This window comes from Terrapene carolina, unplaced genomic scaffold (genome assembly GCF_002925995.2).
Source record: "Terrapene carolina triunguis isolate 2854851 unplaced genomic scaffold, T_m_triunguis-2.0 Scaffold706, whole genome shotgun sequence".
In the NCBI taxonomy this organism is placed as follows: Eukaryota; Metazoa; Chordata; order Testudines; family Emydidae; genus Terrapene; species Terrapene triunguis.
The window spans coordinates 6712093-6725478 of record NW_020665057.1 but is presented as its reverse complement, the minus strand read 5'-3'; positions in this window follow the sequence as shown (position 1 = coordinate 6725478).

The following is a 13386-nucleotide window of genomic DNA, read 5'->3' as shown; positions in this document are numbered from 1 at the left end:
ACACAGGAGGCCTTATTCTCTCTGTTACTCTAGTTTTATGCTGGTATAACTCTATGGAACTACATTGGCATAACTTGGAATAATATTGTGGTGATTCAGGTCCAAAGATTCTGATTAAAAAATAAATAACAGTAGCTTAGGTACAAGTGATTATGCCTTGATCACATTTATAATGTGCAAACAGAATTAAGTACAAACCAGTAATATATATAGTTGTAGCTTTAAAGGGACCAGTTTCACAAAGCTGAAAACAATTAGGAGCCAAATCAGCTGGGCGGAAGAATTTAATCAGAAAAATGTGAATGATACTTTGGAATTATTTAAGAATGCTTTACTAGATGCCCCCAAACCCACAATCCCACAGTCAAGAAAGAATTGGTTAACAAACCAACCCTGGTTCACAGGGGAAGTGAAGGCGGCTATAAAAATAATAAAAAATAATATATAACAAATGGAAGAAAGAGGAACTTTGATAGTAATGAATATAAATCAGAAGCCAGGAATTGTAGCAAAGGGATACAAGGAGAAATCTGCAGCCAGCAGAGCGAATGACAATAAGTTTTTTAAGTTTATTAGGAACAAAAAGAATCCTGACTGTGTTATTAGTCCACTACCATTTACCAAATGGTAAAATTAGCAGAACAAATGCAGAAAAGGCAGAAGTGTTCAACAAATATTTCTCTGTATTACTGGAAAAAAACAGAGGATGTAGTCTCATCATATGATGACAACGCTCATTCTATTCCACTAGTATCTCAGGAGGATATTAATAGCAGCAATCAAGTTAAACATTTTTAAATGAGCAAGTCCAGATAACTTGTATCCTAGAGTTTTAAAAGAGCTGGCTTAGGTGCTCACTGGACCATTAATGTTGATTTTCAATAAATCTTGGAATACTGGGGAAGTTCCAGAAGATTGGAAGAAAGCTAATGTTGCAAAAATACTTCAGAAGGGTAAATGGGATTACCTGGGTAATTATAGGCCTGTCACCCTGACATTGATCCCAGACAAGATAATGAAGCAGGTGATACAGGACTCTATTAATAAAGAATTAAAGGAGGGTAATATAATTAATACCAATCAACATGGCTTTATGGAAAATAAATCCTGTCGAACTAACTTGATTTTTTTTCCTGAGATTACAAATTTGGTTGATAAAGGTTATAGTACTGATGATTAGTCTTCTGTAAGGCATTTGACTTAGTGGCACATGACATTTTCATCAAAACACTAGAAAGATTTAAATTAACATGGCACACATGAAATGGATTAAAAACTGGCTAATGGATAGTTCTCAAAATGTAATTGTAAATGGGGAATCATCATATAACAGATGTGTTTCTAGTAGTGTGCTGCAGCGATGAGTTCTTAGCCCCATGCTATTTAATATTTTTATCAGTGGACTGAAAGAAAACATAAAATCAATACTGAATAAAATTTGAGGATGACATAAAAATTGGGGGATAATGAAGAGGTCAGATCACTAATACAGAGCGATCTGGATTGCTTGGTAAACTGGGTGCAAGCAAACAATATGCATTTTAATAGTGATAAATGTTTATATCGAGGAACAAAGAATGTAGGCCATAATTACAGAATGGGGGACGCTATACTAGGAAGACATGACTCTGAAAAAGATTTAGGAGGTGGTGGTGGATAATCAGCTGAACATAAGTTCCCAGTGTGATGCTGTGGCCAAAACGGTTAATGCAATCCTTGGATGCATAAACATGGGAATCTGGAGTAGGAATAGAGAGGTTATTTAACGTCTGTACTTGGCACTGGTGCAACTTGTGCTGGAATATTGTGTTCAGTTCTGGTGTCCACAATTCAAGAAGATTGTTGAAAAATTGAAGAGAGTGCACAGAAGAGCCACGAGAACGATTAAAGGATTGGAAAATCTGCCGTATAGTGATAGACCAAAGGAGCTCAATCTATTTAGCTTAACAAAGAGAAAGTTAAGACTTGATTACCATCTATAAGTACCTACATTGGCTGTAAATTGAATCTAGACAAATTAAGACTGGAAATGAGGCATACATTTTTAATAGAATCATAGAAACACAAAACCATAGGGTTAGAAGGGACTACAGGGGTCCTCTAGTCTAACCCCCTGCTAAGATGCAGGATTTGTTGTGTCTAAACTATCCAAGACAGTGAGGGAGCTTCCACAACCTCTCTACGCAGTCTGTTCCATTGCTCTACTGTTCTTACAGTTTCAAAGTTTTTCCTGAGATTTAATCTAAATCTGCTATGCTGAAGTTTGAACCCATTGCCTCTTGCCCTGCCCTCTTTGGCAAGAGAGAACAATTTTCTCCTTCTTTTTTATGGCAGCCTTTCAAGTATTTGAAGACTGCTATCATATCCCCCTATTAATCTCCTCTTTTCCAAACTAAACATACCCAATTCCTTCAGTCTTTGCTCATATGGCTTGCATTTCATCCCTTTGATCATCTTTGTCGCTTGCCTCTGGATCCTTTCCAGTTTCTCTACACTCTTTCTATACATTGGTGACTAACATTAGACACAGTGCTCCAGCAAAGGCCTAACCAGCCCCAGCAGAGGGTACTATCACCTCCCGTGATTTGCATGCTATGCCTCTGTTAATGCAACCCAAAATTGCATTTGCTTTTTTTGCAACAGCATCACATCATTGACTCACATTAAGGTTGTGATCCTTCACAACTTCCACATCCTTCTCAGCAGTGCTGCTGCCAAGGCAGTTATCCCCAGTTCTGTATTTGTGTATTTGGGTTTTCTCCCCTAAGTGTAGAACCTTACATTTGTCTTTGTTGAGTTAGATTTTGTTGTCTATAATCCAATTCTCCAATTTATCAAGATCCCTTTGAATTTAGCTCTGTCCTCCAAAGTGCTGGCAACACCCCCACCTTTGTACCATCTTCAAATTTGATCAGTATGCTTTCTATTGCTATATCCAGGTCATTAATAAAGACACAGGACCCATTAAATAACACTGGACCCAGAACAGATCCCTGTGGAACCCCACTTGAGACCTCCCTCAAATCTGACATCATTCCATTAATAGTTACTCTTTGTTTGCAGTTGTTTAACCAATTATGTGAGAGTAATTAATCAATGGAACTATATACCAAGGGTTATGGTGGATTCTACATCACTGGCAATTTTAAAATCAAGATTGGATGTTTCTCTTACAGATTTGCTATAGTAATTATTTTGGGGAAGTTCTATGGCCTGTGTTCTACAGGAGGTCAGACTAGATAATCACAATGGTCCCTTCTGGCTTTGAAATCTATGAATCTATGAAATTCATGGATTATGGGACTACTGGAAGGCCTTCCAGTGCTGCTCTCATCACTACCCTGCATAAATGGAGCAGAGGGAGGCAAAGCTCTGTCCAAGGGTGACTGCAGACCTCCTTTACTTCAGGCCTTTCCTTCAGTGTTAGAATGGAATAGGCAAAAACCTTAGCTGTGGCATAGACACACTTAACACAGCTGAGAAGGGGCAAAGGTGGCTCTCAGACACTTTTTCAGCATACCAATCCTGAGGCCATTCACAGCTTCTCTACCCACTGCCCCAAGGGGTATTTCTGGCAATAGGCATCACTGCCTCAAAGATGGCATCCCAACACCGAAAGCATCTTAGCCATAATAAGTGTGCACACGTGCACTTTGAAAAGAAAATATATCTATATTTTTGGAAAAAACATGAGCATTGACAAGTTATTATAAACACCACCAAGGAAAAAATATTCACAAAATTATTCACAAATTCAACATGGTTAATTTTGTATCAATAGTTTGTGAAAGGGCAAAATTTCACATTTTGATGTAAAAAACCATCTGATTAAAAATGGGCCCATTTTGTTCGAATGTCAAGTACCTTTACATTTTGTCACAAATAATTTGCACACTGCAGTTCAATGCAGAGAGGTACTGAGTACCTCCAATGAGGTGATAAACACCTTCAGCACCCACTGAATTCAGTGGGAGAGGAAGTGCTTCGTACCTCACAGAATTGGGCTTATGGCCAAGTAAGAAAAATTATAAAAGAGTATTTGATATGGATGTGGAAACAATGGGAGACAGACACCATAATGTGGTTATATGCAGAGGCAACAACTTTGTTATAATTAATACCTACCTGGGGTTACCTCCCCAAACTACTCAGCAAGCACGTTCCAGTGTGGGTCTCAGGTGGAATCAGTGGTCCCTGATGTACTACACATGTGGTATGAAGGCCACTTCTCCACTCCACCCTCAGGCCTGCCAAAGGTCCATAATTGATAGCCAGAATGCTTACCCTCTCGCCTCCCCCAACTGCAGAGGCAGGTGCGATGAGGGGAGCAACAAGCTATATGAGACATAGAGGCATACCTCTCACCATGCAATGTGAGGGTCTAGGGTCAATGTCCAAGCAGCCCACTAGGTTTTTGGACCCTTTCTACCCCACCAACTACCGTGGACCCTGTCAAAGGTGTGACAATTGTAATTTAACCCTTCATCCGACCAGCAGAATACCTGATGCTAAGTGAGGAAAAAAACCCTTCCAGATCCCAAAACTGGTGATCACCCTAGCCCCAGACATCACCAGAGATCCAGCAAGTACAGAAACGGTGGGAAGGGAAGGGCTGAAACAAGGAGCCTGCAATGGTTTCCTCATATGGGAAACAAACTGCATCATACCCCTCCCAAACCACCAGAGGGGAGCCAATCACTCATGCCTGCATCACCCTCATCATCCAGTGGTGGCAGCAGTGACCTGGATCCAGGTGCAGCATGTGACCTCCTACGCCTCATGCATTGCAGAATGAAGAGTGGGAGGGGGAAAAGGAATGGTGAAGCAGCTGCCCGTCCCATCATAGGTTAAGGGTGGCAGGGATGAGGCAGCCCGTAGAGCACTACCTCAGCTGCTTCTGGCCAAGGTCTCCCCTTTCCCCCACTACAGGTGTCTTCACTGTTACTACCCCACCAAAGCCTGACCCCAGCTAGCACGGTGAGCCATTTTGTGGCTTTGTTTACTTTTCACACTTCATTTGTAACCTGTTTTTTAAAGCATTTATCCAATTTTGATAAGACATCGAAAACTTTACCCTTTCGTTCTACCTTTTGCTTGAATGTAAAATATTTAAGGTACTGTCCTATCCAAGATTACAGCCCTGTGAGGTGAAGAGCAATAATCAGAGACTTTCTTAGTATCAACAAAATCACATGCATTTCAAGAAGACCCATAAAAACATCTGAGAGTAAAAAAAAAAAAAAATTGGGCGAGGGCAAAACACTGAACACTCTAAGGTCTATTGTCTCTACTTGCATGAAGCCTGAGTATTTCAGGTTCTTCACTGGTGGAGTGCAAAGTGATAGGGGAAGTGGAATCCACCACCCCATTTTAGGGCCAGGTTGAAGGGCTGCTATAAAAGTTTTTGGGCTGTAAACAACAGCTGCAGTCTCTTCATACCAGTTGTGCAGGGTACTGGAGCCACTGGCTCCCCCGTCCTGACCCGCCTCAAATTATCCGGGACAGCACAAAGACCCTTTCTGCGGTGCTCAGGGGACGTGTGATGGGCAGCCACTCCTGCCTGTGGACCTCTGGGCCTAGCACAGCCTCTATATGGGGCTTGAAAAGTGCAGGGAGTCTTGTATTGGCTCTCCTCACTGCAGCTGAATTTCACTCTATGAGAATAGTACATCTATGCATGAAACCTTTCATTTGTGTTTACGGGATATTTGCATATAAATTTCACTCATGCTGAGGCCAGAAACTTGCAGCTCCTCACATGAGCAAAACAACAAGTGTGGAAAAACTACACACACACCAATACATAGACATGAATAATTGCAAATGTGTTTTTTGAGGCTGGACAGAGGACCCTTTAAAAATGCAGTCCAAAATGTCTTAATAAATGTGGGCTGCAGAGAGGGAAGGAGGCGCCATTTTAGAAGCCATGGACAGGGCCTCAGTGTACAGCCAGAACTAAAAGAGTGTGGCTCATATATGTGACTCATTAATCTAACCTTGTGTTAAGTATGCCAGGGAGGATAAGCCTGCACAAGAGGAGATGAAAGGTCTTTGTGTGGAGGAAAGTTAGATGAACATTTTATTTGAAGACTTGCCTATCATCTATATTTTAAATTAAGGCCTGATTCCTCCATCTTTACCCTTGTTCAGCAGTGTTCATTGAGTTCAACATTCAAATTACATGAGTAACCACTACTTAATGTGAGTAAGGGTAAGATAATTTAGTTTTTGGTGTTTCATATGTTATCCCTGATGATATCCCTACATTTTAATCCTCAGTAGTTAATGTTCGGATAGTATATTGTTGAACAAAAGCGGCAGCACATAGGCATCTATGGAATTACAGCATTCATTACCCGTAAGGAGTATTTGAGAAGTAATGTTGGTCTAGAAATGAATGAGTCTATGGCCTTTAAATGGAATACAGAATCTCCTTGTATGTGATGGAGTTAGAATACATACAAATTGACCAAGCCTCTTTAAAAACACACATTTTTGAATGCCATAGCCTAATTATTGAAACTACTGAGAACCCTCCCTCATCACACATGCCTAACCAGACAATGCATTTTTCTAAGTTTAACTGTAAAAGTTCAACAATGTGTAAAATGAGCCTTGAGTAAGATTATTAGATGTTATCAGCTTCTGAAAGTGTGTGAGACACGATCTGATAATGCTTTGAGGATCAATGCATCTGTCCTTCTTGCATCTCTGCTCTCCTGAAGAGAAAGCAACTGTCAGACCTAGTGAAGAGATCACAGTTGCTGAGCAACAGTAACAACACAAATATGCTCCTTGCATTGACTTGGCAAAAGAAAAAAAAAGTCTTTTGATTTTCTGTTGAAATGATAACCATTGATTGGAAAAATATATGAAGCCATGGCACATGAACAGAGTTAACGCTAAGATATTAGTTGAACTTTTCAGTAGAAGTTACACTATAGTCCTACCATCTTTTTTCAATTATGATGCAGTACGTATGAAGAATATATATTACAGTTAGTACTGAAAACTAGAAATAGAATTCTTTATGGAAAAGTCTTACAGAATTTAATAGGGATTAATCCAATAGGTTTACATAAAAATTACTCAGAATGTCTGCAGAATGTAGTAGAGAATGATGATCTTTTTATAGTTTTTTTAACCATACAGTAGAATGCTATGGCAGAGATAGTTTCTCTATTAGATTATGTAAGATGGCTCAAAGACCCTATAGAAAGGTGATCTTTTTCTATTCAATTTTATAGATTTTTTTTTTTCAATAAAGGCTTAGTTGCCAAACACACACTAAAGTTCCAGTTTAATCAAGGTACAGGAGTTTGGACATACTTTGTATTGATGGCTAGTTTACATTCTTTATTTTTCTTCTCAAAATTGAGCAACTGCTTTCCTTTTCATAATTTGTAAATTGAAGACCAATCAGAATGAACCTCCTGGAATCTTCCTTGATATCGGTTAGCAGATTCAAATCTCCATATGCAAACCAAAAATGTGAAAATTAAATGATCTAATGTAACAAAGGAACAAAATGAAACGATTTATTGCAGTATTCTTCGTTTGTCTATTCTTAGCTACCATCTTAGGAAAGTATAAATTAAAAGTTGAAATGGTTTATTTCAGAAGCTAAATAAATTGATCATACGGCTTCTTTTTCTTTTCTTTATGTACCTGCACTTCTTGCCTTTTTCCCCCCTGAAAGTGCTATTTCAACATGACCATGTAAATGTCTATAATTGCAAGAGAAAATGTTAATATAGTATTTACATAGTTCAACATCTTCAAAGTTGTTTCAATGAATGAATATGCCTAAGAGGAAAAACTTACACACAGAGGCGAAAAACCCACCTAACTGCTGTTTTAGTTGGAAATTTTGTGACGAAGCCTTAAATGCAAAAACAAAAAAGGAAAGAAAATCAAACAGCCACATCTTCCATCTAATTCAAGCCATTTAGAAGCTCTGTGCCTAAGCCACGGATTACCAGTGATACCATCTACTTCAGTTTGCAGTGCCTAAAGAAAGCATCCCTCTTATTTAAAAAAAAAAAGACATTTAAAGCCAAATAATTCAGGCTTGCATAAATCTTTAATAGGAGCTACCCTCCTAGGATTGGCTGCACTTTCTTTTCTGTGCCCAAGGGAAACACAATATGTCTTAGAAGAGAATAATAGTAACTCCATCTTGTGTGTTATATGATATCTTCAAGTAATCCAGAGGATTTTCCCTTTGTCTGCCATAAACAAAAGGCCACCCATACATAATGTATCCAGGCTTTTCCAGACTCCTCACCTTAGCAGGTGACACCCAGAAGATGGACGTGGAAGACTTAGCCAGCTCATCGCTGGAGGCAAGTTTACTCTCAAGGCAATTTGGAAATGCAAAACAAAAAGCAAAGTCTATCCTTGTAAGAACAAAGTGTGATTTGCACCCTGCAGTTGTCCCAATTTTCCAGAGCTTTACTTAAAAGTTATGGTGAAGGGCCAAGCCATATGTTTCCATGCTGTTGTTTTGACTTCATTTCTGCAGTTTCTATTGATAATAAAGTTCCCTGTAAGATAGCCACTGGATAAAAAACGAATTTACAAACTAGAGAGGAAAAACATTTATGGACAATTAAGGGCTCGTGAGTGGCACTTAGCATTAATGTAGTTATGTTTAAAATCAATAACAAATAATTAAAGGCTATTTATAAAGCCCCATACTCTCACCTCAGCTGAAGCATTTTGGGCAGTGAACAAACAGCTATAATACAATTAAAATATCAAAACAGAAGAAGAATATTTAAAGGCCAAACAAAGTGGCATAGCATGGACAATGTTTCAAGATAAACAAGCTATGACCAAAAGAAGTGTACGATTCTTTTTAAAGGTGCATGTGTGGTGGGCTACACTGAGGCAGACGTCCCTGAGACCACCATAGCAAGAGTTAGCTTACCCACCAGCCTTAGTCACAATGGTGGAACCCCCACAGGTGATAACACAGGACAGATACTGACTTTGCTCAAGAGGAGGTGTGGAACATAGCCAGGATGCTCCTTACTATAGGCTTTGAAAACCTGAGCGCTGCCAGTTTAAAAATCAATCTGCCACTATAAAAATAGCCAGTGTAAAGAGCTCAGTGCAGGTGTAATCTGATCATGGCTGCTCAATCCCAAGCAGGTGTAGTAGTTGCAAGCAGTAGAGAAGACCTGCTGGAAGGCCTATAAGAATTATAGTAGCCTCACCTTGGGGCCACAAAGACATGTGTTACAATACAGCAATCTGTTACAGCAGAAGAAATCCCGATCCTGTTTTCAGTAACTCATGTACATACATTAAATAATTTGGGATGGGCAGAGGTGATGCTTCATGGGTCTTTTGTCAACTATAATTGAAGGATCTGTTATATTTTCAGTGAATGGCACTAGTTATAAGACAATATACTGTCAAAGGTCTGGCCTATCCTTCAGTAGCATATATGGCAGGTGTGAATGGCATTTGTTGGAATAGTCTTTTCAGCTGATGACAAGATAAGCTTTCATACAAGAAGTAGTTTTATCCCAAGACAATTAATCATTTTCTGTAGGGATGGTATCTGTTTGCTTTGGCACCTAAAGCATGAAAGAAGAATGGGCTGAATGCTGGATATTAAAATATACTTTTATATGTGTAACCTTGACATGAAAATCAAGAGAGCAAGTGACTAAAGTTTACTGACACTTTCGGAAGAAAAACAGTGTCATAAAATGTATGAATACAACAAAAATGTTAACAGAATATAGACCAAAACAAAACTGAACAGCACTCAGTAAATATCTTCCTCCCCACAACTTACCCCTCAAAAATTGTATTCGAGCATATACCTTACATATTGAAAAAGGAGATATTTCCCTAAGACACAGTGATTGTTATAAGTATTTGCATATCTGTTAAATACCTCTCCTGATACCAAATCAAAATGTTACACACAGAAGTGGTTATATTTAAAGATACTAGGAAGTATATATGATTCTGTTAATAATTTTTTATGATTCTGCTCCTGAACCCCACCCAACCTCCAAACAGAATTTCAGACACTTATAATGATTACCACTTGGTGGTGGTGGTCATTTTAAGTATAGTCAACTCAATCAAGCTGCCTCCTCTGACCACTTTCATTTTCTCTAGACATTCTTCCCTTGCTCCCTGCTACAACAGCAACCTTCCTGATAGCAGATACTTCACAGGATACTCCTTATGCATTGTACTTCTTCAATCCTCGAAGACTTTGGTTCAGATACTGAGCTGCCTCTGGCACAAAGAACACAGTGAAGTTCAGAAAGGGTGTGTGCACAAAGGGTGGTGATTCTGAGAGGACCTTGTGTCATGCCATGCCACTCCCCGGGCATAAATTAGAGTAGATTTGAGGCTGCTGTAACTTGTGCCCTTATGCTGGTTGCAGAATGGGGCTTGTACGAAACACTGTGACAACTTTATACCATTGCACTGGGCAAATCTCCTGTGGCTGACTAGGGATCCGCGTACCTGGAACCACCCCTAGGGTAACCAGATGTCCCGATTTTATAGAGACAGTCCCGATTTTGGGGTCTTTTTCTTATATAGGCTCCTATTACCCCCCACCCTGTCCCGATTTTTCACACTTGCTGTCTGGTCACCCTAACCACACCAAACCTTTCCCTCCCCTCCCCCTCGGCCCCCATGGTGCAGAGCTTCCTGCAGCCAGAGGAAGTTTCTGGGACTTGATCTGACCCAGCCCCGGCTGCTCCATTTAGGGAAGGGGGAGGGGGAACTCCATCTCTGTCCTCCCCCCACACCCTGTAGCTGGGACTAATGACCTTGGCTGGTCAGGGCATCCCTAAACCCCCCTCCCCCAGTGATTTACCTCTTCCCCCGGCTCCTGAACAGACTTGTCTGAGTTGTGGAGCTGCCCAGGGGAGGTATGAGTGAGTATTGGTGCAGCTTCTCCTTGCTTCCCCACAGAAACCATTTTCTGCAAGGAAGCAAAGGGAATCTGAGGGGGGAGAGGAGAGGGAGAGGCCATTTTTCTGTTGCCCCGTAGGGGCACAGAAATTCCCCAGGAGTAATTCTGGAGAATCTAGGCCCCTAACAAAGAGTACTGTGTTTTGTAAGCATATTCTAAGCATCTCATTCAGCCTTCCATTCAAGCCAATAAAACAAAATGAATGGGGGTAAGACTCAAGATTTTTATATGGTCCCTGGTCCACAATGTTCCAGGTTCAGGTGATGTTCTGTTACAATAGGCATGTAATATTTAAGTGTAAAATACAAAAAGAGTTTGCTTAAGAGATACAACCAAGATTAAAATATGCTATTGAAAATAGAAAAAAATGATCATTTTTAAAAAACTTGGCTTTGCTTAACCTATGGAAGGGCTAGAGTTTACTTCACTGCTCTTCTTCAGGGCCTAACCCCCCCCCCAACTCCCATAGAAAAGCACCTGGACACCCAGAATTCAGTCAGTAAGTAAGGATTGTCAGCAAGGATTGCACAAGGTCAACCTCCCCACAATCAAATTCCCAAAAGAACAAAAGGAATTATCTTAATTCTTAAGTACCAACTTGATAAGATTTTTATGATTAATAAGGCATTTATTCAGGTCCAAACCTAAGATCTCTTTATTAATCCAAAGCTGCCTAATTATAAGCAATCCGAGCAACCTAGAAATATATGAACTGGTTAATACGTTCTAATGAGAACACTCAGGCCCCTTTCAACTATGCATCCTTTGCTCATCCAGCCAGTGATTTGTGTATCATAACTGCTCAAACTCAGAGTGCAGAACTTATCAAGATCTGATTTTATTACTGCTTTTTTAGATACAGGAGCTTGTTTTGCATATTGTGCCACATAACCTGCTATTTAAGTAAATTTGCAGTTCAACTACTTCAGCAGTTTATAAAGTGTGTCTAGTGATACTTAGATCCTCAAAGGCCTGTAGGCACCTAGCTCCCATTAGAGGTAGGTGCCTAAAAACCTTTGAGTACCTGAGCTTCACCTCCTGTCAGTTTAAGAAGCCAGAAAACTTTCATTTGTTAAGCCTTCTATTTCTCAAGGAATTTCTAGTCATTATTGCCCCATATCTAATGTACCTTTCATGGCACACAAAAATGAAAGGGTCATGTAGGAAAATAGCAAGAACCCCAGCAGATATCTTCTCCATCAGAACAGCTGCCAATCTGGTAGTAAGCCTTTTTAAATGCTGCCAAGACTGCTAGTGAAGGTCTTCAATAACTATTTTTACTGTGGTGCTTTCACTCTGGAACACTCATTACTGTTAACAGCAGTTGTGCAGCTACAGTTCAAGTCCCCATGCCTATACGACCTTTTATCATCTCTAAAATGCTGGTTGTAAGTGTTAGTGATGAAATTTCCCCCCCGCCCCCTTTAAATACATTTCTTTGCTTTATATTGCCTCTGGGTAGACCTGGTCAAATTATTTGTGGCTAATAACATTTGTTACAAGTGTAACACTTCTTCCTATTTGCTAATCATTCACAAGACAATGTAGAGTTTTGTGAATGTTTTTTTGTTATTCATAAATGTTCACAGAACAGTTGCCAGGAAAAGTGTTCAGTCTATGAGATGTTCACAAATGGCTTACTTTGACTGTTCTCTGTTCATGATGTACAGTTGGTCACCTAAGTCACATGGGATTGTTTCCATTTTCTAATTGATTGCAAGTTAAACAGGGGACTAATGAATTACAAATAGAGAACAATGAATAGTGTACTCAGATTTTACAGTATTGAGGACCAGGTAAGTACCTAGTAAATAAATTAGCTAGATAGAATGCACTTGTACAAATTTTCCAAACAGAACATATCCCTCAATCAGAAAGCTAATATTATGCCCCAGGAACCACAGAGGAGCAGCCTTTTTATATGTGAATCTATTTTCTTTGTTCAGCAAGCTATACTGTGTAGCATGGCTCTGAGATGTTCTAATATTCAGGAAGGTTACTAGGAAATGCACCACTGGGTTGCAACCTGCATGTGCACCTTTTGGGACAATTTGGTTGCTATGGGAGCTATTCAGTATAACTGTAGCAACATTAAAGAAGGTAGAGTTGCACAATCAGACCTACAAGAGTGAACACTTACACTCCCTGGAGTCATATGGATTTCACAAGCAATCTTAATGGGAATCTGTAAAGGAGTAAAGGTTCATGTGCAGTACTCTTTGCTGAACCAGACCACTAACCTTTAGTACAACAATGGTGTTTAGGGGCTTGCCACTCCCTAAGGGATTTAGAAGAGCTGCTAAAGGGTGCCATGTGTAGAGGAGAGATGTGTTCACTAAAAGGCAGGACTGGATTAGGAATCTTACCTTGAGGGAATCATATCTGGTCTAGCCTTCCCCTGCTGGAACACTCCCCACGCACCCCTGCTC